Here is a 25,849-nt window from a genome sequence, read left to right on the forward strand (position 1 = left end):
ATTTTGAATTCTCACCAGCAATGTATGAGGATTTCAATTATTCCACACCTTCCCCAACACTTGTTATTTTCACTTTTTAAATTATATCCATATTAGAGGGTGGAAAGTTATAATTCATAGTGCTTTCAATTTTTGTTTTCCTAACGACTAATATTTTTGAGCATCTTTTCATGTGCTTATTTGGCATCTGCAGATCTTTTTTAATAGAAATGTCTATTCAAATGCTTAGCCCATTTTTTTAATTGAGAGAGACAGACAGAGAGAGAGAGCGAGAGAGCGAGAGAGCGAGAGCGAGAGAGAGAGAGCACACACGCACATGCTCAAACGGGGAGGGGTCGAGAAAGAGAATCCCAAGCAGGCTCCATGCTGTTGGCCCAGAGACTGATTTGGGGCTTACTCTCATGAACCGTGAGATCATGACCTAAGCCAGAATCAAGAGTCGGTCACTTCACTGACTGAGCCCCCAGGTGCCTCCCTTATCCCATTATTAATTGGGTTGTCTTTTTACTCTTAGCTTGCAAGAGTTCTTTTTACATTCTGACTACTGGGCCCTTATCAGATATACAAATACTTTTTCCCATTCTTTTGTTTTTTTCACTTTCTTATGGTGTCCTTTAAAGCAAAAACTTTTTCTCATTTTGATGAAGCCATTTTTACCTAACTTTTCATTTATTATCTGTGCTTTTGATGTCCTAGCTAAGAATCCATCACCTAACCCAATGTCACAAAGATTTACTCCTACACGCTCTTACAGAAGAAGTTTTATAGTGTTAGTTCTTACATATGGACTTGGATCCATTTTGACTTAATTTTTATCTGTGGTACGAGGTTTGGATTCAAATTGATTCTTTTAAATGTTGACTATCCAGTTGTCCCAGCACCATTTACTAAAACGACTGCTCCTTCCCCATTTAATTGTCTTGGCACTGTTGTCAACACTTAACTCACCATAGACAGACGGGTTATTTCCAGACTCTCAATGCCATTCTGTTTATCTCTGGGTGTATCCTTAAATCAGTACCACGTCGTATTCATTACTGGAGTTTTGAAATAATGTTTGAAATGGGAATGCACGAGTCTTCCACTTTTGGCCGTCTTCTGCAAGATTGTTTAAATTAATTCTGGGTCCATGAAATTTCCACATAAATTTCAGGAGCAGTCTCTCAATTTCTAAAAAGCTGCAGTTAGAATATCAATAAGGATTACACTGAATGCTTGGATCAATTTGGGGAATGTTGCCATCTTAACAATATCAAGTCTCCCAATCGATGAACACACACAGTCTTTCCATTTTTTAAAATTTGCTTTAATCTCTTTCAACTGTGTTTTGTAATTTTCAGTGTGTAACTCTCACACCTGCTTGGTTAAATTAATTCCTAAATATGTTATTCTTCTTACTCTATCGTAACTGAAGTTGTTTTCTTACTTACTTATTTGGATTATTCACTGCTAATGTACAGAAATACAATTGATTTTTGTATACTGATCTATCTTGCACCCGGAACCTGAAGTCTATTTTATATTTATTTTTATTTATTTTTAAATGTTTATTTAATTTTTGAGGGAGAGAGAGAGAGAGAGAGAGAGCGCGCGCGAGAGCGAGCACAAGCAGGGGAGTGGCAGAGAGAGAAGGGTACAAAGGATCTGAAGTGGGTTCTGTGCTGACAGCAGGGAGCCCAATGCAGGACTCAAACTCACGAACCAGGAGATCATGACCTGAGCAGAAGTCAGACGCTCAACTGACTGAGCCACCCAGGTTCCCAAGTCTATTTTATATTTAAAGTGATTATAGCAACACAGGACTCAAGCCCAATCAACTAATGGAAAGACTGATTCAAACACCAACACAGACATCCTGTGACAGAAAAGGAAAAGAAGAGACACATTACATACAAGGGAACAAACAGGACAGAATGGGCAGACGACTGATCAGAATCCATGCAAGCCAGAATTTTCTGATTAATGCAAATGTTTCTTGAAAATGAAGGTGAAACAAAAACTTTCAAAGAAATAAAAAAGCTGAGAAAATTCATTGCCAGAAGATCTTCCCTACACAACACGTTAAAGGAAGTTCCTCAGGAAGAAGGCAAATGAAATCCAAAGAAAATCTGGATCTATACAAAGAACTGAATAGTGCTGGATGTGGTAAAGTTGCGGGCGTATATGAATTTTTTCCTTATATTTAATCTCAGTAAAAGAGAACCATCTAAATAATAGTAACAATGTGTTGTGGGGTTTACGACCTTGGTAGAAATAAAATGCAAGAAAGCAATAGCACTAAGGCTGGGAGAAAGGACATGGAGGTACATAGTCCTACGATTCTGACAGTGTACAGGAAGTGGTATAATATCATTTGAAGGCACAGTGTGAAAAGCAACAATATATATTAGAACCCTAGAGCAACCGTTTCGAAAAAATGTTTAAAGATATATAACTAGTAAGCCAATTGTGGAGATAAAATGGAATAACACCAAATGTTCAACTGATCCAAAATTATAGAGGGAATAGGAAAGGAAAATGTGAATAAAATATCCATAGGATAAAATATACAGCCAGATGGAAGACTTAAACGTAAACTGTTAACACACTGATTGTACACTGCCTACACATCAATTAAAAGACCTCATTTGTCACTTTAGGTAAAAATAGAAAGACCCAACTATGTACTGTCAAAAGGAATCTCACTTTAAATATGAATACGTAAATTGAGTTAAAAGTAACTGAAAGGAAAATTTATCGATAATGCTATGGTTTGAAGATGTCTCCTCCAAAATTCCTATGTTAAATCCTAACCCCCATACCTCCTAACCTAGGAGGTGTGGCCTTTGGAAGGTGATGAGGCCCTCGGGCAGAGCCCTCATGAACAGGATTAGGGCCCTTATGAAAGAGGTTCCAGAGATCCTTTGTCCTTCCACTATGTGAGGACACAACCACAAATCTGTGACTTTGAAGAGGGTCCTCACTAGAACCCAACTATGCCGGCACCCTGATCTTGGACTTCCAGCCTCCAAAACTGTGAGATACCAAGTTTGTTTATAAGCCTCCCAGTCTGTGGTATTTTGTTCCTGCATCCCCAACACACTAAGACACATACACTCAGCAAACGTGAATCACAGGAAAAGCTGGAAGGGCTAAATTAATATTACAGAGAATATACTTCAGAATGAGGATTATCACAAGGGGAAAAGACAGATGTTACTTAATAAAAGAGGTCCAGTCATCGAGAAGATCCAAAAATCATGAATGTGCATGCATTAGTAAAAACTGATGCAAGAGCTAAAAACTGATAAAACTAAAAGGAAAAACAGAGAAATCAGTTAGCTGAAGCCTTCAACATTCCCCCATCCACAACTGACAGTACAAGTGGACAACACAATCAGAAACTATATGGAGCAGTGGAGCAACACTATCAACAGCCATGACCTAACGGGTGCTTACAGAAGGACAGCACAAGACACCATCTTCTGAAGTGCACACACAAGGTTCACAAGACAGGCCATATTCTGTGCCATAAAGTAAATCTCAACAACTTCTAAAGGGCTGAAATCATACAAACTGGGTTCTCTGACCGCAAAGAATTAAACAGAAATTAATTGCAGCAAGGTATCTGGAAAACCACAGAATATTTTGAAATTAAATGGCATTTCTCAATAATGCAGGGATCAAAGAAGAACCTGCAAGAAGTAGAAAACCAAAACACAGTATGTAAAAATCTGTAAGGTGAATCTACAACAATGCATTGAGGGGAATTTTTATCATTAAATATTTACATTAGAAAAGAAGAACTGTCTGAAATCAGCTGTCTAAACTGTCACCTTAAGAAATTAGAAAAGCAAAATCAATTTAAACCTAAGGGAAGCAGAAAAAGTATAATGAAGGTTTGAGCAGAAATCGACCTACTAGAAATCATAAAATCAATACAAAGGAATCAGTGAAACTAAGAGCTGGTTCTGTGACAGGACCAGTAAATCTAATAGGTTTAGCCAGACTGATAATAAGGAATGAGGGCAGAGTGACATGGATTACTAATATCACTACTGCCAGCAGAGACATCAATACAGATCTTTCAGACATGAAGTGGATGAGAAAATATTATTGAAAATATTATCCAAAAAAAAGATGAAATGGGAAAACTCCTTGAAAGGCCCTAGCTCGCAGGCCCCAGTCAAGAAAATAACACCACTAGCCTTATATCTGTCAGAGATTGAATTCACTAAATCAAACAGAAAACAAAAACCCTTCCCTCACATAAAACTCAAGGCTTGAATGGTTTCACTGTTTAAATTCTATCAAACACATATGAAAGAAATAATGCAGGTTTGAACAAAGTCTTCCAGGCAACTGAAGATGAGGTCACACTTCCTAACACATGTTATAGAGCCAGCAATATCCTGATATGAAAGCAAGACAAAAAATTAAGAAAATAAATTACAGACTCTGGGAAAAAAAAAAAAAAAAAAAAAAAAAGAGAGAAACCTCACTAGAGTCCAGAGCCTAGAAAGGAGAACCATACCACTTCAACATCAATTACAGGAAGAACTGTCAGTTATAGACCCAACAGAAGAATAATCAACATGAAACAATCATGTAGGCCCCAACAGGAAAAGATGTACATTGCATGTCCTGTAAGATATTGACTACGCCTCCAACTCAGCCAATGAGAAACTGTCATTACCCTGAACTCTTGCTTTTCTTCAATGGGCTTTCATTCAAAACAACCCTTCCAACTTCCTCCTTCTTCTCCATAAAATAACGTTCCTCTACTTTGCTTATTGGACTTGCCTAGGATTTTGCCTTAGGTTGCTTGTTCCAAACCGTAATTCACTGCTATTCCTGAACAAACTCATTTTGCTGGTAAAATAACTGGCTGTTCTACTTTTGAGGCTAACAAGAGCAATAGCACTCATGACCACAGATGCAATAATCCAAAATAAAATATCGGCTGTTTGAAACCAGCAACATAGAAAAAAGACAAAATACCATAGTGAAATGGTTCCACAGCTTTGAGAGTGGTTCAATGTTTCAGAATCACTCACGCTAACTGACCATAATAACAGACTAAAAATATATAAGCATCTCAATAGATGCATAAAGAGTATTTATTTGATAAATTTACTTGATAAAAACTCCTAGCAAACTAGGAATAAAGAAGGATTTCTAGCTTAGTCTCCTAGGGCTGCTGCAACAAAACTACCACAGACTGGATGACTTCTAAAAACAAGAGAAATCTATTTCTCATATTTCCAGATGCCAGGAAGCCCAAGATCAAGGTGCCAGCAGATTTGGGATGTGAGGCCCTGCTTCCTGCTTCACGGACTGCTGACTTCTTGTCCTCACATGGCGGGAGGGCTGAGGGAGCTCTCAGGGGTGGGTCTCTTTTATAAGGGCACTAATGCCATTCATGTGGGCTTCATCTGAATGACCTGATCACCTCCCAAAGGCCCTACCTCCAATCACCATCATACTGGAGAAAGGTTTCAACATGAATGTTGGGGAGATGGCAAGATTCATTCAGTTTATTGGCAACATCCTTAAACCGATAACTGGCATCTACAAAAATATCTAAAGCTACTGTAATCGTTAATCCTGAAGGTCTGAATGTTTCCCTCCTGAGACAGGGAACAAGGTAAGTATGCATACTTTCACCACTTCTAGTCAATATTTTCCTGGCTGTTCTAGCCAATAAAAAAGTCAAGCAGAAATAAAGAAGTAAAACAGTCATTATTCACTGGCAACACCTGAATCTGTAAGAAAAACCCATAAAACATTACTTGAATTAAGAAGCGAGTTTAGCAACGTGAAGAGACACATAGTCAGTATGTAAAAGTAAATTCTGCTTCCATATACCAGCCATAAACAATTAAAAATGGAAATTTTCAAAAGCAACGCTACATAGTGTAATGCTGAAAAACAGGAGAAAGAATGTGCTGCCATTGTCCCCACTCCCCAGCTACAGAGTTGTGGCTCAGAGGTTCTGAAGCAGATAGCTCCTCTCAGAGGAACAAAGTTCATTTGCAAAGGGGTGTTGAGGAGAAGGTCAAGCAAGTCTAAGGGCACTTGCAAAACAGTGGAGGTTGTGGTACAAGGCAAACGGTAGGAGACTGGTAGAAGTCTTGGACATAGAGGATCAACTGTAGGCTGGCCGGATTACCTGAGACAATCAGGGAGAAGAGACAGCTGCAAGGAGCCTGCCTAGGGTCAGAAAAACTCTGAAACAGTAACTTCAGCAGCTAGCCCTTCAAAGGAGCACGGATTTCACTGGTTTATATTATGAAGCAATATATCCAGGGTATCGCTGAAAACGGTTGAACAAGTAGCCCACAGTCAGCGAACCGGAACAGCTGGGTGTGGTCAGGCAAAGAGACAATCAGAGAGAACCTGACGCAACCAGTCATCCCAAGGGGACAGTAGGCATCCCCAAGTCGTCTCTCCCTGAGGACTAAAATCTGAAGCCTAACACAAGGGTGGGGGTGGGGGAGAGTAAGGAGAGAAAACAGACTCCACTAAAATAAACCAGCTAGACACTAAACAACTAGACAAGGAAATAGAAGTAACAAACCCAGGAAGGGGTGGGATGGATCAGTACCCAGTACTGCTCCAATATTTTAGATAGTTAGACACGAAAAAAATTATGATAATTCAAAAAACAGGAAAGCATGAATAAGCAACAGAAACTGCCGGTGCTTGCAACCAGATGTCAGATTTGATAAAGAATTCAAAGTAGCTGCTATAATCAGGTCCAAAGAACAAAGAAAACCACAATCAAAAAAGTAAAGGAAGGTATGATGAAAATGTCACATCAAAGACAGAATAACAATAAAGTGAGAAAAATTATTTAAAAAAGAACCAAATACAAGTTCTGCAGTTGAAAAGTGCAGTAACTAAAGTGAAAAATTCACTCGAGGAGATCGACACTAGTTGAACTACCAGAGAAAGATTTAGCAATCTTGAAGACAGATGGACAGCGATTATACAGTCTGAAGAAAGTGAGGAAAACAAATGAGGGCAATAAACTGAGCTGCACAAACATATGGAACACTCTTAACACCAACACGGATGCAGGAGAGTACCAGAACAGAGACAGAAAGGAGCAGAAAAAAATATTCAAAGAAACAGTGCCTGAAAGCAACTCAATGAACTCCAAGTAGGATAAATGAGAGATTCATAGACACATCACAGTAAACGTGCCGAAAGCCAAAGGCAAGGAGAAAATCCTGAAAACAACAAGAGAAAATGACCAGTCACTTATGAGGGAAATACAATTAATAGCAGTTTACTCAGAAGAAAATATGGAGGCCAGAAGGAACTGGGTAATTAAAAAATTAAAAAATGCTCAACAACCAAGAATCTCATATCCAGTAAGCTATTTTTAAAAATGAAAGTAATGTCACTGAATTGGTTCCTTAGGTATAAGAATTTCTTTTTGTCAGAATCTTCAGGGTTTTACACAGATAAGATCATGTCATCTGGACGTGGAGGACTTGATGGCTACTAAAATAAACCAGACACAGAAAGACAAATACTGGGCCATCTCCCTTCTACATGCAATCTAAAATACTCAGACTCCTAGAAGCTGAGGGTAGAACAATGGCTGCCAGGGGTAAGGGGAGGGGTAAATGGTGAGGTGATGGTCAAAGGTACAAAGTTACAACTATGAAAGAGAAGTATGTTCTGGAGACCTACAGAGCGTAGTGCCTTTACCTAACAATACTGCGTTATATACTTAAAATTGCTAAGAGATTATCTTATGTTAAAAGTGCTCTTACCGCTAATGATAATCACATAATAACAACCACACCAACAAGAAGAAAGGGTTGTACATGTGAATACCTTTACCTATAGCTTTACCTATCAATCAGACCTCAATAAAACACACCTCTTTGGTACCACTAGTCACGGTAGTAATTTTTACATTGACTTATATGATTGTTAGATTAACTATTCTTGAATGATTTGGCTTAAACTCACTCCACGAAGGCAGTGATGTGTCTTTGTTTACTGTATCGCCCAGGCACCCAACACAGTGTCTACAGTGTCTAGGTAAGAGCTGAAACTTATTTAGTGAATCATACTTAAATGAATAGAGTCTCTTACCCTATATTTGCCACACACACACACACACACACGGTTACCATCATACTTATGCAACTCAGGGAGCAGTGCCTGGGCAGCCACCCCCAGCTGGATCAGGAGATGGAGGAGCACCAGTGGTGTTGCCAGATGGCGGCTTCGAGCTTCTGTAAGGTGAGGCAGTGTTACTCTCAGCAAGGCTAAGAAACTTTATGAATGTGTCTATGGTAAAGGCTGAGACCTTCGTGCCTTCACACACTCAGTGTCCCCTCGTTACTGTTCATGGCGGGTCATCAGAATGCTCATCACTAAGTGCAGCGATTCCCTCCCGGACCTCGGACCAGGGTAACCTCTCCCCACAATACTAGAGCACTCTATTTTCATAGCAGAAAAGCAAGGCCAGAAAACGGGATTTTCGCTGTTTGTCCCCTCTTAATGTGTTTTCTCACCTTGTACTCACTTCCATGCTTCTTCTTTGAGTCACCCACCCAACCCTGCTACTTCCCAACCAATGACTACAACACCTGTGCCTGCATCTCACTTGCTATGTAGGGCTCTACTGGAGGTGGCTGGATCTAACTATTGTACTATGCATTTGCTTTCTGTTTTCTCTTATGAATCCGCAGGCCTCCAGACTTCAAATAACGTGCTCCAGGTGGCCCACAAACGGAGAATGCTTCAGGTGAGGCTGCCACTCTCACCCACAGCGTGACCAAAGCAGTGCTACCTTATAAGAACCACACACTGCACCCCGGGGGCCAAAAGAGAGCAAAAGTCTAAGAAATTTTAATAGAGATGCTTATCTCAATAGCACAACTGTCTCTTCTTAGGGACAAGCAAGTTGCTGTCTGATTTGGTTTGGTTTTGGCCTGCATCGTCTGTGGCATTTTCATAGCCCTTGCAGACTTAGCTAACCTTCCATCCAAACCTCTCTGCTTCCCTCACTGCTCCGCTCTACTGTCCCACATAGCTCTCCTCCGCTTTAAATGCACTGATCGGGTTTTCAGCTGGCAAGGATATCAAAGCAATTCATTATCTTGAAATGTCAAGATACCAAAGAGATCGAGTCTTTAGAAAAACGACTTTAAAATCTATAGGATTTTATCTGTTGTTTTGTTTCCAAACATTATATATACCATAAACTACTGTCCATAATGATCATGATGAGGATACCAACGCTGAAATCTGCCGCAGCAAACGCGTCTATAGACCTTGATATGAACCAGATCCCGACTTAGTGATGTGCCTGTATTGACTCGTCACCTCACAGTCTCTCGTGCACCTGAGACATCATGTTCTATCCAAGCACTGATCCAGTGTAATCAGGATAAGCTGTCTTACATGTTCACCTGTCTTTTGAACCAAAGGACACTGGACACTGAGGTGCACTGCAGTTTATGGCCAAATTCCATGTCTCTGTTATGTTTTTCTCTGACCTGGATTTAACCCTGACCTTGCCCTTGCTGAGTAGGTGGCTCTGGGTAAGTTACTTCACCCCTTAACCTCTACGGGTCTCAGTTTCCTCATCTGGATGGAACAAGGGACGATACCCTTAAAAACACTTACCTCACAGTGCTGCAGTGGATACTCCATGAATTTTAAAATCATTGCTGTAGGGAAAGAGCTAAAAACAAATCCAGGCCTGTAGTAAGCCTCCTGAAGTGTGAGCTTGTATTCCTGTCTCTTTCCTTCTGCTTGTATCCATTATCCTTCCCTCCTGTTTGCTACTCCTTCTCTCTGCCTGCCCCCTGCACACTTTCACCTCATCCTCCACTCCCATTCTCTCCTCACTGCACCTTTCCTAAGACTCTCCAAACACACTGTTTACCACCTCCTCATGACTCAGTTCAGAAAATACTAATACACCAGCCTTTTGTTAAATGAATAATGAATATGAGTGGAAGAAAAACAAATGTTACTGATGAAAACTGGACTGTTAACAGTTTCGTATCTTTACCAGATTCACATCTTCCCAACAGACTGAACTCCCAATAGGAGTTCAATACAACTAACGGCTGTAGAAGCCACCACATGATGAGGCCCTTGGCCTTTACATTTCACTCTTTGAAATGTTTACACAAATTTATACACTCGTGTTCTATCATCATCCAGTGACCACTTCATTTTCCAAACACTGTACAAAATGTGCAAACAGGTCATTCGTTCTAATTTCCTAGAGAAGTTTCCATTCAAGTTTTCCATAGGAACCCACAATGATGCAACCAAGCATTGCATTTAGGCTTCCCAATGGCCCATGAGGAGAGCTGAATACTCGTTATGCTAATAAAAGCACGCCCTCCACCGTGCCCCACAGACTCAATTCCTGAGTCCCCAAGGAGCCGAAGTGATAGTGCTAAGTCCTTCCAGTGAGTCAAAGGTAGTCTTGACACCATCTTTCCAGAACATGCTTCCCGGAAATGTGGGAACAACAACAGTAACAACAACGGCTAGAATTGATCGGCAATTTGCCACATGCCGGGCACTGTCCTGATGACTTTTCTTGTCTTAACACAGTCAGTACTCTAAACTGCCCCCAAGAAGTAGCTACACTTACTACTAACTAGTGTTTCCACGTTGCTAATGGAAACGAGGCACACAGATGTTAAGTAACTTGCTCAGTGGCATCGGGCCGTAAGTGGTGCAGGCACAGGTTGCAGAAAATTCACTGTACTGTGCACTTGTTCAGTCAATATTAGGATCCAAGGGCCACTGCAAATATTTAGAGTTACACCTAACATATAACACAAACTGATTTTATAGCACGGAACTGCATGGTATACAGAAATTTGATTTCAACAGCAATCACTTAGATGGAAGCTTGACAGGGACTGGATTCAGGATACTCTGTGGAAACAATAACTCTCCGAGCCTTGTTAGTACAGCAGACAGCACATCAGTCTCCTAGCTGAAGTTCTTGGGTTTGTGCATCAGAGAAGGCACCAAACTGTTGTCACTTCTGCACCCTCACAACAATGGAGAGAGAAGCCAGGCAGCAGAAAAACGGGACCACTGCCCTGCTCCAGTAGTTCCCAGACAAGGAGTCCTCCTAAGTCAGAACCCAAGAACTTTTTAAAAATGCACATGCTATGATCCACACCCAGTGAATCTCATTTAGCATGGTCACAATGTTAAGAATCTGTGATTTTTAAAAAAATGTTTATTTATCGAGAGAGAGAGAGAGAGAGAGAGAGAGAGCGCGCGCGCGCAAGAGAGCGAACATGCACGTGAGTCGGGTAGCAGCAGAGACAGAGGAAGAGAGAGAATCCCAAGTAGGCTCTGCATTGTTAGCAAGGAGCCCAATGCGGAGCTCATTCTCACGAACTGTGAGATCATGTCCTGAGCCGAAATCAAGAGTCGGATACTTAACCAACTGAGCTACCCACGTGCCCTAGAATCTGTGATTTTTAACTCTGCCTAGGAGACTCTCAAGAACTTTATTAAATCCCTGTGGTAGCAAGCCTGACTTCAATGTACTGACTCTTTCCAGACAAACACACACATGAGAGACCAATCTGAAAGCACACAGAAAGCAGAACATAATGAGCACAGCCTGAGACTCAAACCAAGGGCAGGGCAGATTTTCTGAGAGGACATCACGACCCCACTGGACTTTCTCCATGAAAGCTTCGGTCTATCTCAAATCCATTCTCTTCATGGCCAGTGGGTAGGGTTGGTGACAGAAGATGACATTAAGTTCTCATGATGGCATGGGCTTTTTTTGAGGACCACGTAAACCATATGATGTGAGGTTATGCAGTCTATTCTCCCCATGTCCTCTCAGCCTTTGGTTCATTCTTACACCCACACTCCACTCCACGTCAGCCTGGAGCAACCAGAACTTGGGCGCATGTCTTCCCTTCACCTATCAAAAACCTGCCTTTGACCTTAGGAGATCATCTCCCTCTTGTCCTTTCAGCTGTCCTGTGATATCATCTGCTGTCCCGAACAGGACAGAAGCTTAAAGCCCTTGCCCAGGCCCTTACTATGGTGTCCATACCTAGAAAGGCTTGTCATCAATGAGGAGGAGAACCCCAGTCCCAGGAGCTAAGAGCCAAGACGAGCACAAAACCATCCGGGCGTGGACATTCCACAGCAGTGGTGACCTCTGAAATGAAGCTTTACCTCACATCTCAGCTGTCCCTGAAACACGTTCTTATCACAGAAAGCAGGCAGAGGATGAGGGTGCCCGGAATCCTTCCTAGGGAGTACTTCCTGGGAGTACCATGCTGCCATGGTATTTCCTCTCACCAAATCCAGGCAAGGACCAGCATATTATGTGGGTTATAACCACAATGGCACATTTTGAAAATTTCAGAGGGAGGCTGTGATTGTTGAAATGATTAAAGGGAAGTATCAGTATTTAAAAAGGGAAAGTTTCAGGGAGGCAAATCTTTTTGACAGAGACTTACATAAGGTGGATTTTCCATAAATGTTAACTTCCATGTAAATTGAGGGATACTTGCATGTTGTTTTACCTGGGAAGGTACCAATAATCCTTGACTGTTTTGGAAAATACATCAATGAAAGCAATTCTGTTCATGGCTTTGCGTCTCATACAACATGCCAGTATCACTTGATATCTGTGGCTGTGCGTGCAGGAAATAGAATGAGGGGAACCCAAGTGTACTGACCGGATGGGTCTTCTCCAGGTTATGCTGTGAAAGGACCGGAGGAATTAAGTGGGAGATGTTCACAATGTGATCTGCCAGCGGTCACTGAACATTGCCACTTTGTTTCCTTATCTGTCTCCCTCGTGTCTGCCTCGTGGAAGGCTGGAAACACACCTCTTGGTGTCTTCAGGCCAGAGGACCTGACACTCGGCAGAAGGCCAGTCCACACTTGTGGAATTGAAGTCAAATGGGAATGAATGGACCTAGTGTCATGATGATGAACCACACAGATGCCGGTCTGCAGAGGGCAGGAGGGACGTGCCACAGGTCTCAGTCTTAGGACCAATGCGGTAGGGTAAGACCAGCCTGCAGGACTGATCTCCATCACATCCCTCAGGGGTCCTAGATTTAACCAGTTAAAACAATTTGCACTAACCACAAAGGTCTAATGTAGAAAAACAGGTAACTTACTGATTAGTTTTTTTGTACAAACCTTTTTAGCTGGCCTGATGCACAAATTCAGGCACAGCACACACCGGTCGAGAAGCAGAACCTGACCTGAAAGTCTTCCAGGCTGAGGCAGTGTCGGGCTGGTCAGGGCACACACACAGGAAGGGTAATCCTAGCGGGCACACGTGATTCTCCTGAAACAGAGTTTACAATCGTTAGGGAGCCCAGAGCTGGACATACACCGAATCCGGCAACACGGCTCACCGGGGCCTCAATGTGGCCTCCCGCCACGGGCCTTCCCCTCTAGGACTCCCTGTCCACTTGGAATATTCATTTGAGCCCTTGGTTTTAGAGGGATGCCTGGAGGCAGTTATTTCCCAAAGTTGTGTCTGTCCACGACACCAGTTCATCCTCTCTCTGAGGGTGGAGGTCACGTGGAGGTGCCATGCGTGCAACGCCCAGGAGCTGGGGCCACCCCTGCTGTCCCACAGTCAGAGCTCTGGCAGGTATGGCTCGAGGCTCAGGAGTCAATTTGCATTCGCAGTGCTCACAAAGGCTTGCAAAGGCTGCACTGAGAGTGTTTCCTTAACAAAAAATAGAAAATTTCCAAGAATAGTCTGGACAGACACAGGCCATTAATGTCCTCGCCTCTTCCCTCTGCTTCTCCCCAGGTGCCAGGTTTGTTTTCTCCACTGTTACAAAATCAGTGCGTACAATTCTGAAACTGAACCTTTCCCTGACTTTATTTATCTCCTGCTCTCCTCCAAACCTTTTGTAAGGAGGGCCTGTTAGCAAAAGCGACCAAAATATTCTCATAGAAAACTCTATTACATAATGAGAAAGACTCATGATCATTAGGAATTGTTCAGGATGAAATTCTGAATTTTCAGAATTTTCAAAATTTTCAAAATGGGTTTACATCACCTCCTGTCCCTTTTGTCTCTCTCCTTTATCCAGCAACCAGGCTAGAACAGGTCATACCCTTGCTGGGGGCAGCTGCTTTGAACAGTGGCCCTGCCTAACATCTTACATCAGTTTTCTCAGACATCCAGGCACCAACAGCCACAACGTACAAAGCCACTTTTAAATCCTCCCTTTTCGCTCTCACTGCAAGTTTACTGAAACTCCTAGCAGTAAGTGGACACTTACCGGGTGACCATATAGGGGACATCCTGGTTGGAATGCCGGGAGGCGCAGCCACAGCAGCAGTAAGCCAGCTGAAGAAAAGGCTGGAATGCCTTCCCCTCCGTCTTTGCCTCTAGTTTATGTAAAGCTTTTTCTAGCCCAGGCAACAAATTAAATTTGTCTTCTCCCACGTGCAGGAGACAGCAAGTTAAACTTTCAACATTTTTGTTCACCTTTGGGAAGGTCTGGATCCTTTTCCCCGGCCTCCAGAGAATAAAGACCCAAGTCATAAGTTGGCTACACTTGTTCACCTCATATCATCCAGCATGGCTAAAGCAGCCAAGGCATGCAGTGAGCCAACGCTCTTGGACTTGGACCTTTTATTTTTGCATTCCGTGTGTAACATTTACCTTTCAGAACAGCTCAGCTGCTCTTTCATATCGTGGGCACATCCATAGTCACTGAGGCACAAGCAGCTTATCATCTCTACCGTGCCATCCTTTCTTTACGCAAAGTCTTCCACCATATTTTAGTGAGTCAGGGTTTTCCTGCTAGTGAGTCCCATGGCTGCCACCATGGTTTCGGAGGTCCCAAGACCACCCTTGCTTTTGCTGCATCCCCAGGAGGACGTGAAGGTCATCCTCAGGGCTAAGATTTATTACAGCAAAAGGATAGAAAGCAAAATTGCCCAGGGGAAATGGTGCCCTGGGTAACATCTGGAGGAAACCAGTGCAAGCTTCCAAGAGTCCTTTCCCAGGAGAGTCACACAATTTGTCCCTTCAGCAACAAATCATGATAACTCATGTGAAATGCTGTCTACCAAGGGCACCTCGTGAGTAACACAGCGTCAGAGGTTTGGGATGGAGGCTGGTCACGTAGGTACTGTCTGCCCAGCACAGACCAAGATTTCAGATTCCCAGAAGGAAAGGTATTTTCATAGATGTCTATGTGTTGAGATGTTTCATAGATGTTTAACATGAAACATATTGTTTGGACAGTTTAGGAAGAATAAAGCACCCTGCTCGGTAGGGAATGGTGGGAAACCTTCTGAAATTCAAGTTCCTGGATGCAAGATAAGGGCCAACATGCTGATGTCTGTAAGCACAGCAGTTTCAGGCCTACTACGTTAACTCTTCTCTGCACAACACCCAATAACAAAGCTTCGAAATATATAACCAAGTCAGACAGAACTGAAGGATAAATGAACAAATCTACAAGTAACAGTTATAGAGGTCAACACTCTCTCAGTCATATGCAGAAGGAATAGAAGGAAAATTAGCAATATGCGGATGAACTGAACAACACCGTGAACTACCTGGATGTAACTGACAAGTATAGAACCCTTCACATATGGAAGTTTCACCAAGGTGGACTGCATCCTGGGTCACGAAACACATATCAGAAGTTATAAAATAGTTGAAATCATACAGAGAATGTTGCCTGAGCAAAAGAAAAAAAAAAAACAACCCAATATGTAAGAAAATGTGAAGAGGAAAATCTCCAAACACAAGGAAATTACACGATACATGTCTAAATAATCCCATGGTGCAAATGGCAAGGCTCAAGGGAAATTAGAAAATATTTTGGATACTAACTGTTTATCAGATGAACTGAATGCAAATGAAAATACAACATATCCAAATTTGCAGGATGCAGCTACAGCAGTACTTAGTGTTAAATGTACCGCATCAAATGTTTGTATTAGAAAGAAGAAAGGACCCACGTTAATAATGAAAGCTTCCACCTTAAGAAACTAGAAACAGGAAATAAAAATAAACTTAAAGCAAGCAAATAAGAAAAACAGGGTTTAGAGCAAATATCAGGAAAAGAATAGAGATAGTCAATGAAACCAAAAGCTGGTTCTTCGAAAAGGTCAATAAAATTCATAAATTTCTATCCAGACTGACACAAAAAGAAAGATAAGTAAAATAAAGACACAACTTACCAATATCCAGAATGAAATAGGTTACAGAATCCAGAGAATTTGAATGGATTCTAACAAATAATCTATGCACTTACATTTGGTAATTGAGATGGAACAGAACAATTGCTTGAAAGACACAAACTATTAAAGCTCAACCCAAACAAAACAAAACCCAACAAAACCAAAAAAAAACAAAAAACCACCACCCAGGTAATCTGAAAAACATACATATATTTCTAAAATATCATTGTTAAAAACTTTCAGGAAAGAAATCTCCAGGCCCAGACGGTTTCTCTGGAAAACTGTACCACACACTTAAGAACAAGTAACAGTGTGCTATCAACAACAGCCAAATTATGGGAAAAGCCCATATGTCCATTGACTGATGAATGGATAAAGAAGAAGTGGTACATATATATACAATGGAATACTACTCAGGGATTAAAAAGAATGAAATCTTGCCATTTGCAACACTGTGGATGGAAGTAGATCGTATTATGCTAAGCAAAATAAGTCAGTCAGAGAAAGACAAATACCATACGATTTCACCCATATGTCAAATTTAAAAAACATAACAGATGAACACAGAGGAAGGGAAGCAAAGATAAGATAAAAACAGAGAGGGAGGCAAACCATAAGAGATTCTTAAATACAGAGAACAAACGGAAGATTGCTGGAGAGGTGTTGTGTGTGTTGGTGGGGGGGAGTGAGCTTAAATGCATCATGGGCATTAAGGAGGTCACTTGTTGGGATGAGCACTGGGTGTTATATGTAAGTGATGAATCACTAAATTCTACTCCTGAAACCATTACTACACTATACGCTAACTTGAATCTAAATTTTAAAAAATTCTACAAAAGTAGTAGAAATATAATAAGAAATAACAGCAATTCTACAACCTCTTCAAAGAAATAGAAGAGAGGGACCACTTCTTGAATCATTTCATCAGACTGGCATTACCCTGATAACAAAATCAGACAAAGACACCACTAGCAAATCATTCAATAATATATAAAAAGAATAATACAACATGAGCAAGTTGGGTTTATCCTGGAAATACAAAGCTGGTGTAGAATTCAAAAATCAGTTAAGAAATTATATTAGTGTATCAAAAAAAAAAAAAGACCCACATGATCATATCAATTGATGCAGAGAAAGCATCTGACCAAATTCAACAGCCATTCATGATAAAAACATTCAGCAAACTATAACCAGAAGGGAACTTTCCTAACCTGGATATAGTGTGGCCACGCACTGAAGAAGTTCTCAGACACTAGACCGAGCGGGTGTGCAGGGCTGCCTCTGTGAGAGAGCAGCAGACTGCATATAGCCCTTATTTCATATTTCATTAGATAGAGGATCAAAGAATATCAAAGCATGGATAGAGAGCACAATGGACCTTTAGACATTAACCAGACATACATTTGGTGGCTACGTGAAGGCATGCAGGGAGTACGTGAAGTTTTAAGGAGTGTCAGGGAATTACAGCGGGTTTTGTATCTTAACTGTCCTCTGGGGGATCGTGGGGCTCTGTAGCTCATAATGCTACCACGTTCGACAGCCTTGAGACCAGAACATTGCTGACGTTTCAGCTATTGCCCCGTTCACCCTCCAGGACTTACAATACTTTCTCTAGAAACAACTCCACAATACAGAGCATCTTACAAAGATACCTACACCCTCCATCCTGCTTAATGAGGAAAGACTACATGCTTTCTCCCTAAGACCAGGAATGAGGCTACGATATCCACTCTCCCCTCTGTTTACTCAGTATTTTGCTAGAAGTCCTAGTCACTCCAGTAAGGAAAGAAAAAAGAAAGGTCAGGAAGGAGGAAATAAACTTCCAATTCACAATGACATGATTATGTATGTAGAAAATCCCATGAAATTACAGAAAAAAACCTCCTAGAACCAATACGTGAATTCAATGCTGTCACAGCATAGAAGCTGAACACAAAAAAATCAAGCAACTTTCTGCATGCTAGCAATGAACAATTACATAACAAGACAAAATACAGAAACCACCTGCAGGTACCATTTACAATCGCTTCCCCCGTTCCAGTCTATCGAAACATACACAGGATGTATATGCTCAAAACCACAAAAAGCTGAGGAAAGAAATATAAGACCTAAATGAATGGAGACACATACTGTGTTCTTGGGTTGATCAAATCAAAATAACGTAGGCGTCAATAGGCCTCAAAGGAATGCAACATTTTAATACAATTCCAATAAAAAATCCCAGTAGGACTTTTTGGACATATAGACTGATTATGAAGTTTATGTGGAAAGGTAAAGGAACTAGAATAGTCAAATAATTTTGAAAATGAAAAACAAAATTGGAGGAGTAACTCCAATTTTATGATTTACTGTGTAGCAACAGCCAAGATATGGAAACAATGTAAGTGTCCATGGAGGGATGAACGGATCAAGAAAATGTGCTATAAATACACAATGGAATATTAATTGGCCATAAAAAGAAAATCCTGACTTTTGCAACTAAATGGATGGACCCTGAATGCTTTACACTGAAAGAAGACAAAGAAAGACAAATACTGTATGTTCTCACATATGTGGAAATTTAAAAAGCCAAACTCATAGAAATAGAGATTAGAATGGTGTTTGCCAGCGGTTGGGGAAAATGGTGGTGTTGGGTACAAATTTCCGGCCATAAGAAGAGTAAGTTATGGGGATCATACACACACACACACACACACACACATTTATATTTATATGTATATATATATATATATATATATACATATATACATATATATATAAACACACACATATATATATGTATATATATATAAATATCATCACCGTGTATATCTTAAGCTTACTTATGTTATATATCAATAGTATCTCATTAAAACTGAAAAAATAAAATCATCCCCAGAATGTCCAGTGGGAGCCCCTTCAGGCTATTTTCTGTGTCCTTCTGACATCACCAAATCAGTCTTTGAACTGTCCCTTATTGTTGGTACCACAAGTTTCCTTGAACTGTCCCTTATGATTGGTACCACAAGTTGAGCCAGGCTCATTTGTCCTTTCGCTCTCCCAGCCTGGGAACCCATCACTGAATGCAGAATAATATTTAGAAGCCAGGACGGTCGGGGCTAGGTGTACTTATTACTATTGGGATGTTGCTGTTTCCAGAAAGTTTGGAATACATGTATGTACACATTCAAACACACACACATACATATGTACATCTGTATCTATCAACATATGCACATACGCACGCATACATATCATAAAGCATGAGTTCACATGGAGACCTCCAATCCCAATAGAACACCTCAGAATTTGTTTTCTTCCTTTCTGTATTTGAAATTTCCTCTTCCAAAAGTGAGAGTCGAGTCTTCCACATTTAGTGAGTTGACGAATCCTAAAGTATATAAGGCATCCCAGTTGTACACAGAGGCCCATCCTCACATGCTCTGCTGAACCAATCCCTGACCTTGACCTCCACACTCCACTGAAGTTTGAACCCTTGAGCCAGTTAGCCTTCTCCCCATCCAACCCCCAGGGACATCCTCCTTACTTACTACCTTGGGCTCTGTCCCCAGTGCAGTCTGCCCCTATGTATGGATGCCCTTCTCACTGTGCCTGGGCTCTGACTCCAAGTGTGGGATGCCCCTACATGCACACACTTGCCTTGCTCTGTAGCACCTAATGGCTTTAGAGCTGAACTGCTCAGGCACAGGAGGGAAGGGAAGGGAAGGGAAAGAAAAGGGAGGGGGAGAGGTGAATATATCTCAATACAATCAATTAACTAAAGTGAATTGGGGCAAATCCAGGCAATATCATGAAGCCAGTGTGTTGGGTTTTTTTTTTTTCCTCATTGCTCTCCAGCTTCCCCTTCCTGCCTCTCTTCTCTGCCCCATTTCTTTCTCAGTCCGGACCTCCATCAAGTGTAGAAATGTAACGAGGGGCATGATTCCCATATTATCGCTTATATCTGCTGGCTGGCTGACATCCAAACTGGATGGTGTGGGCCCTGCAGCTCTGACACTCAAGCCTCTCATGTCTCAAGTCTTTCATGATGGAGCACAAGGTTTCACCCCTCTTAGCAATTTCAGGTGTAAACAGGAGATCAGATTCTGGGCACTTCTTGGAGTGCCCTTCTTCCGGTCCTTTATAAAATGGGGATAAAGACCACCTCCCTCACAGGTTGTGGGAAAAATAGAGACAGCAACACCAGACACCTTTCACTGCGCTCTATGTGTCAAACCAGTTTTGAGGGCTTTTGCCAGCATTACAGGACTCCTTGATATCAGGAACATACTCAGTGGATTTCCCCTCAGTACTGTTGCACCTGCTGTACCTTCTGCCTGTAATGTTCTAACAATTGCAGGTAGTTCCACGGCCTGTTCCTTCACTTCCTCAGGAATCTGCTCAGTCATTACCTTCTGAGGGAGTCATTCCCTCATCACCCTGCATAAATACCAACATGATCCCCACATACTCCTTCCTCCAACCCACCTTCTCTTTCTATGTAGCACTTGACATCCTCTGACAGTCAATACATTTACTGGCTAACTCTAGGGAATAAGACACTTTGTCAGTTTTATCCTGTGTTGTACTTCCGACTTCCAAGGAAAGTACTCAGGCACACAGCCGGTGATCAGAAAATTCTTGTGGAAGGATGGCTGGGAGTCAGGACCTTTACACACACTTCTAAGTTGCACAGGTACCCTCCAAGACACGCACTGCCCCCATTTTATTGATGCTGACACATATTTAATCCTCAGGAAACAAGTGACTTTCCCGATGACACACAACCAGGATTTGGGGGTCCGGGCTTTGGAATCATATCTGCCAGCTTCCAAACCCCTCAGTTCCTGGAAAGAGACCTCACAACCACAAAGATAAAAGATTTTACTTCTCAGACACAGACGCCAAACAGCTCAGATACCCAGGGACACCAAAAACAGATCCCTGAACACACCCTAAAAAAGATTCAAAAAATCTCTGCACAAAGAGCTTGCAACTTGAGTCACAGAATACAAAAAAACAACAGAGATCATACACACTGAAACAACTCCTGCCCCCCCCCCCCCGCCCCCGCAACAGATCAACGTGTTCACTCCAGGAAACAAATTAAATCTGCTCAGAGACCTCACATCCTAGAGAAGACTCCCAAACCCTGCAGACACCTCCCAAGCTATTACAAGGACCTCAAAATAAAAAGGGAAAGACAGAAGCTCAAATAACTCAGAAACATCACATAACCTTTATCTTTAAAGTCCCCAGACATTTCAGAGAACCCACACCTTGGACTCGCAAACAGCACAGATCCTTTACACCTTAAGATAATGCCCCCCACCCCACGCAGCTCAGAGATATCACAACTTGAAACAGAATCACAAACAGCTCAGAGACCTCATACCCTGGGGTGCAGACGCCCACACAGATCTCAACCCCACGGACATAAATGCGCAAAAAGCTCAGAAAATGCACCCCCAGATATACAGACACGCACGGCCTAAAGTCCTTATCCCGTGGCGTACAAAATCCACTCAGATAAAATATCCCATTCACTCACAATCTCCTAAAAGGCTCAGAGAGATCAAACATACTCAAACTGTGCCTGTGATGTCCTCTCTAGCCATACACATCCCCAAACTGCTTGACACACTCTACTTCCCAGGCAGGGACGCCAAACAAGCGCACAGACCTCGCCCTGGACTTAATTGATTGCATCTGTAGGATGGATGGCGCCGTGCCAAATGCGCCCGACTAGGCTTGTGACCGAGTTAGGGCTGAACAAGACTGAAAGAGCTCACGTGAAGACAGTTGCACAGTCACGGCGCGCGTCCAGCGCCAGACTCTGGCTACAAACGAGCTGTTGCGCCGAACCTCGCCACCGACTGGGACAGCATCTTCAGCCCCTCGGGGCAGTCAGTCGGAGAGTAGTTCAACTCGGAGAAAAACTGCGCCCTCTGAAAAGCCACACACACACAAACACACCCACACCCACACAAACACACACACACCCCTCGCCCAGAGCTCCTGCCCTCGTTGTGCCTGACCCCGCTAGATAGCCAATGGGAACGGGGTAGACGAAGACAGGGGCGGGGAGTAGGGAGTTTTTCCGGAGCCATTTTGCGCCCCGGAAGGGCTTACTCTGGCACACTCTCTCCCGGACCAATCATCACCTAGAAAGTCTCTGACCTCGCCCCCTATATATAGGAGAGCCAGTCTCTCACCTCGTTGCTGCCCAGCTGGACGTAACCATGTAGAAACGGAGGGGTGGAGTCGGCGAAGTGCAAATGAATAAAGCGGCCTGAGACCCGGTGTTCACATAGGTTCACATGGGCAGGAAGAATGGAGTGGAGCGAGTGGGGAAGGACCTGGCGGCGCCATTAGCGCCTCCGCTGCGACCTGTGGCTGATGCCACACGCTGTATAAGCAGACCCTCAGTACTGTCACATACACAATGGATTATTCCAAAATCGGAGTCCCCTCTCTAGTGGTACCTCCCGGAGTGGACGGTCCTGCCTCTGTGGCCCTGAGAGGTGTGTCCAGTGACGCTTACCGTTCCAGCTCGCGCGCCCCTTAGTGGCGCGTACCTGGAATGGCTGGTCGATGCAGATGCCCACGGACCGTTCCAGGCTGGTCCCAAAGGGAGGGAGGGCAAAGCCAGGGTGTAAACCCCAGCTCGCTGCAGTGGTGGACTCGGGAGAAAGTCTTCCTGCGCTGAAATTTACCTGTCTCCGGTGGCCGCCAGTGTAATAGGGAGCGTTAAAAGTGATTTTTTTTTTTTTTTTTTTTAATGTGGTAGGCGTTGTGCTGGCTTGTGCCTCCGTGGGCAATGCAAACTAGGTCTAGTGGGGGAACAGGGGCAGGAGGGGTAGAGCACGGGGATGGTGTTAGAGGTCTGCTGTGTGTCAGGCCTTTGTGATTGACTGTCAGTAATAAGTCATTTGTTTCTGTTAGGGAAAGGGCCATCTTCCAGGGGCCCCAAGGACACTGAGAAAGTGATATAAAGACTGCGGACTTTGTCAGCATCCTGCCACCCGTGAACGTGTTCCCTAGGAGAATCCTTTGGCCTGTGTAGCTATGCGTCTCACCACAGCCTTGTACTTATTCATTCTCTCATTCATTCATTAATTCCCTCCAAATTATGTGTCAGGCACTATTATGGGTGTTAGGAATATGACCGCGTGGAAACAACAACAACCCCCCCCCCCTTGCTCTCATGGAGCTTACATTCTATTGGGATCATACAGCACAAAAATGTAAGTAATTTGTCAAGTAATTTGGCAATTGCGATTAAAATTAAATCGGAATAATGAAATAGAGGGGGACAATTTTTAGAATCAGGTCAAGGAAGGTCTTTCAAAGAATGTGACCCTTGAGCAGACACCTGGAGATGAATATCTGCTAGAAAACAATCCCAGACAGAGGTAGGAGCCAGTAGAAAAACGCAGGAGTGGAACTCAGTGCAGGGTGTATGAGGTACAGTGAGGAGGCCACTGCGGCTGGCCAAGTATGGTTGAGGGAGAGAGGTAGGAGACAAGGTGAGAGAGGTAATGGGGGCCAGATAGTGAAGCACCTTCAGGGCCATGGTGAGGAGTTTGACTATCGTGTTTGAGCCATGGAGACTTTTTGTTGGTTGGTTGGTTGGTTGGTCGGTTGGTTGGTCGGTCGGTTGGTTTTTTAGCAGAGAAGCCCCTATTTCAGAAGCCCCCTTTCAGAGGCCAGAGGCCCAGGCCACCCAATACATGGGGATCAGCTCCTTGCTTGCCCTAAGGGAGAACCTTTTTTCTACCCATCTGCAGCTGAACATGCCTTCTTGGACAGCTCCATAGACTCGTGAGCAACCCCCTAACAGTTCCCCATGAGTATCCATGTCAAAAGATGATAGCCTCAGGAGAGGCCAAGCAAGGGTCCTCTTGGGTGAGTGAGGTCCCACCCACGTGGGTGGGCAACAAAGTTTCAGGCACAGAGAAGACAGAAAGGAAGATAGCATTAGAGAGACTGAGACAGAGAGACCATCTGGCAGCACCACTGTCCCCACTGAATTAGCACCCACCTATGGGCTCCCAGCTCTGCTACTGGATGATGTGCCTGTCTCTCCAGAGGAAAAGACGCCCCTCCCCAGGGGTATCTAGGAAATACCTCAGCAGCCTGTGGTCTTGGTCTCAGTCCCACTGCTTTGACATACATCAGGACCCTCTGCCTATAAGGACAAGGACACATTTCAGGTATGGGGAGGCTTATGCTGTACACAGGGTTGCCCACACCCCCTCATGACCTTGACTGCCCTCCTTCCGATCTCAGTGCCCAAAAGTGCTGCAAGGAGGGAAGTGGGGGCAGGAATCTCTAGGTTTGCTTGAGGCTTTGTGAAAATTGGTGCATTTGAGGTGCTTCCCTCACCTGTCTACCTTCTACCACCACCTCTACGTTTGTGCATCAAGTATTGTGCCCGGTAACGGGGCATGTGAGTGAGTGCCAGAGAGGGACAGACATCCTGAAAGTGAGTCAGTTACAGGGTCCTTGTGGCCATGCACTAACCTCAGCTTTCCCCCTTCCTGGTCACCTCCTACCTGGCCTTGCTGTGCTGACGTCTCCCTGCCTGCTTCAAAAAGCTTAAGTTACATCCAGTTCCTCCCTCCTCAGGAGCTTAGATTGGCCTCCCTTGCTGGGCCTCAGGCTCCTCACCTGCAAATAGCGACCTTCTCCGTGAGGATTGGGCAGATCAGCTGAGTTAGTACATGTCCATAGGTTTGTCACAGTGGTTGGCCCCTAGCAAGGATGGGAGTAATGCTAACAGATATTCCTTTGACCTGTATTGTTACCATGGGCTCCTAGGGGCTGTGTATGGCTGAGGAAAGGCCCTCCCTGAGGATGGGGGCCCTAAGCCCTCATCCCTAGCAGGGCAGGCATGGGGGAAAGCACAGCAAATGTGAAATCCCAGGCCTAGTGCTAAGCCCTGTGAGAGTAAGGTGCATCCTGCCTTCCTCTCAAAATCATTCTCAGATGCAGATACACGAACATTTCAGAGACCCACCCCTCTGGACAAAGACTCCCCCAAATAGTTCAGAGACCTCATACCCTGGGATAGAGGCTCACAAATCATTCAGAGGCCTCTCATCCTAGACCCCAACCACAAACAGCTCAAAGATGTCACATGTGACAACTAGACTCCAACCAGCTGAGAGGATTCCTAGTTGAGGTAATAGCTCCTTTTCAGCTCAGCGGCCTCACACACCCACTCACAGAGACTACAGGCTGCACCCTGTGACACAGAGCCACAAATCTTCAGCTCAGGGCTGCTGTGTGGGCCGTGACAGTGAGTCTCTGTTCAGTCCACCCTATGGGGGAGAGGCCTGGGCTCTTGCAGCCCTCGCTGTCTGCAGTCACCACCACGTCATCAGGAAGGCAGGTTCACCCCAGGGATGCGGAGGTCTCTTAGACTGAAGGATTCTGAGAGACATCTCAGGTCTGGATCCTGGGAATGACCATCGTCTGACCCACCCTGGTCACCTCTGATCATAGCGACTTCTGCATCCTGCCCCACGGGGTGTTAAGGTGAATCCCAGATCCACAAATGGAGGTCGTGGATCCTGTCGTCTCTGCCATCTCTCCGCGCCCACTGTGGGATACTGTATCCCGGAGAGAGGGATACTGTATCACTGCCTCTGGCAACCCCCTTAAA

The 25,849-nt window shown here is 43.5% G+C and overlaps 1 protein-coding gene across 12 annotated transcripts in view; it reads right to left on the reverse strand.

Annotated features, from left to right (window-relative positions):
- Nucleotides 1-22,207, reverse strand: part of LOC109261226 (protein FAM156A/FAM156B-like) — a 45,342-nt gene extending 23,135 nt beyond the window's left edge. For 2 of the 12 annotated variants that reach the window (XM_019439792.2, XM_019439793.2), the window contains exons 1-2: nucleotides 21,972-22,198; nucleotides 13,239-13,324 (exon numbers count right to left, since the gene is read on the reverse strand). The gene's annotated coding sequence lies outside the window, so the exon portion shown is untranslated. Of the gene's footprint in view, nucleotides 1-13,173; nucleotides 13,325-14,054; nucleotides 14,233-14,279; nucleotides 14,520-14,665; nucleotides 18,875-21,971 lie in introns of those variants that run through there. The other 10 variants (XM_019439799.2, XM_019439797.2, XM_019439796.2 and 7 more) reach the window with 9 other exon arrangements.
- Between the last annotated feature and the right edge of the window lie 3,642 nt (nucleotides 22,208-25,849).

The sequence above is a fragment of the Panthera pardus genome, unplaced genomic scaffold, assembly GCF_024362965.1.
Source record: "Panthera pardus isolate Hobbes unplaced genomic scaffold, ASM2436296v1 HiC_scaffold_324, whole genome shotgun sequence".
NCBI lineage: Eukaryota > Metazoa > Chordata > Mammalia > Carnivora > Felidae > Panthera > Panthera pardus.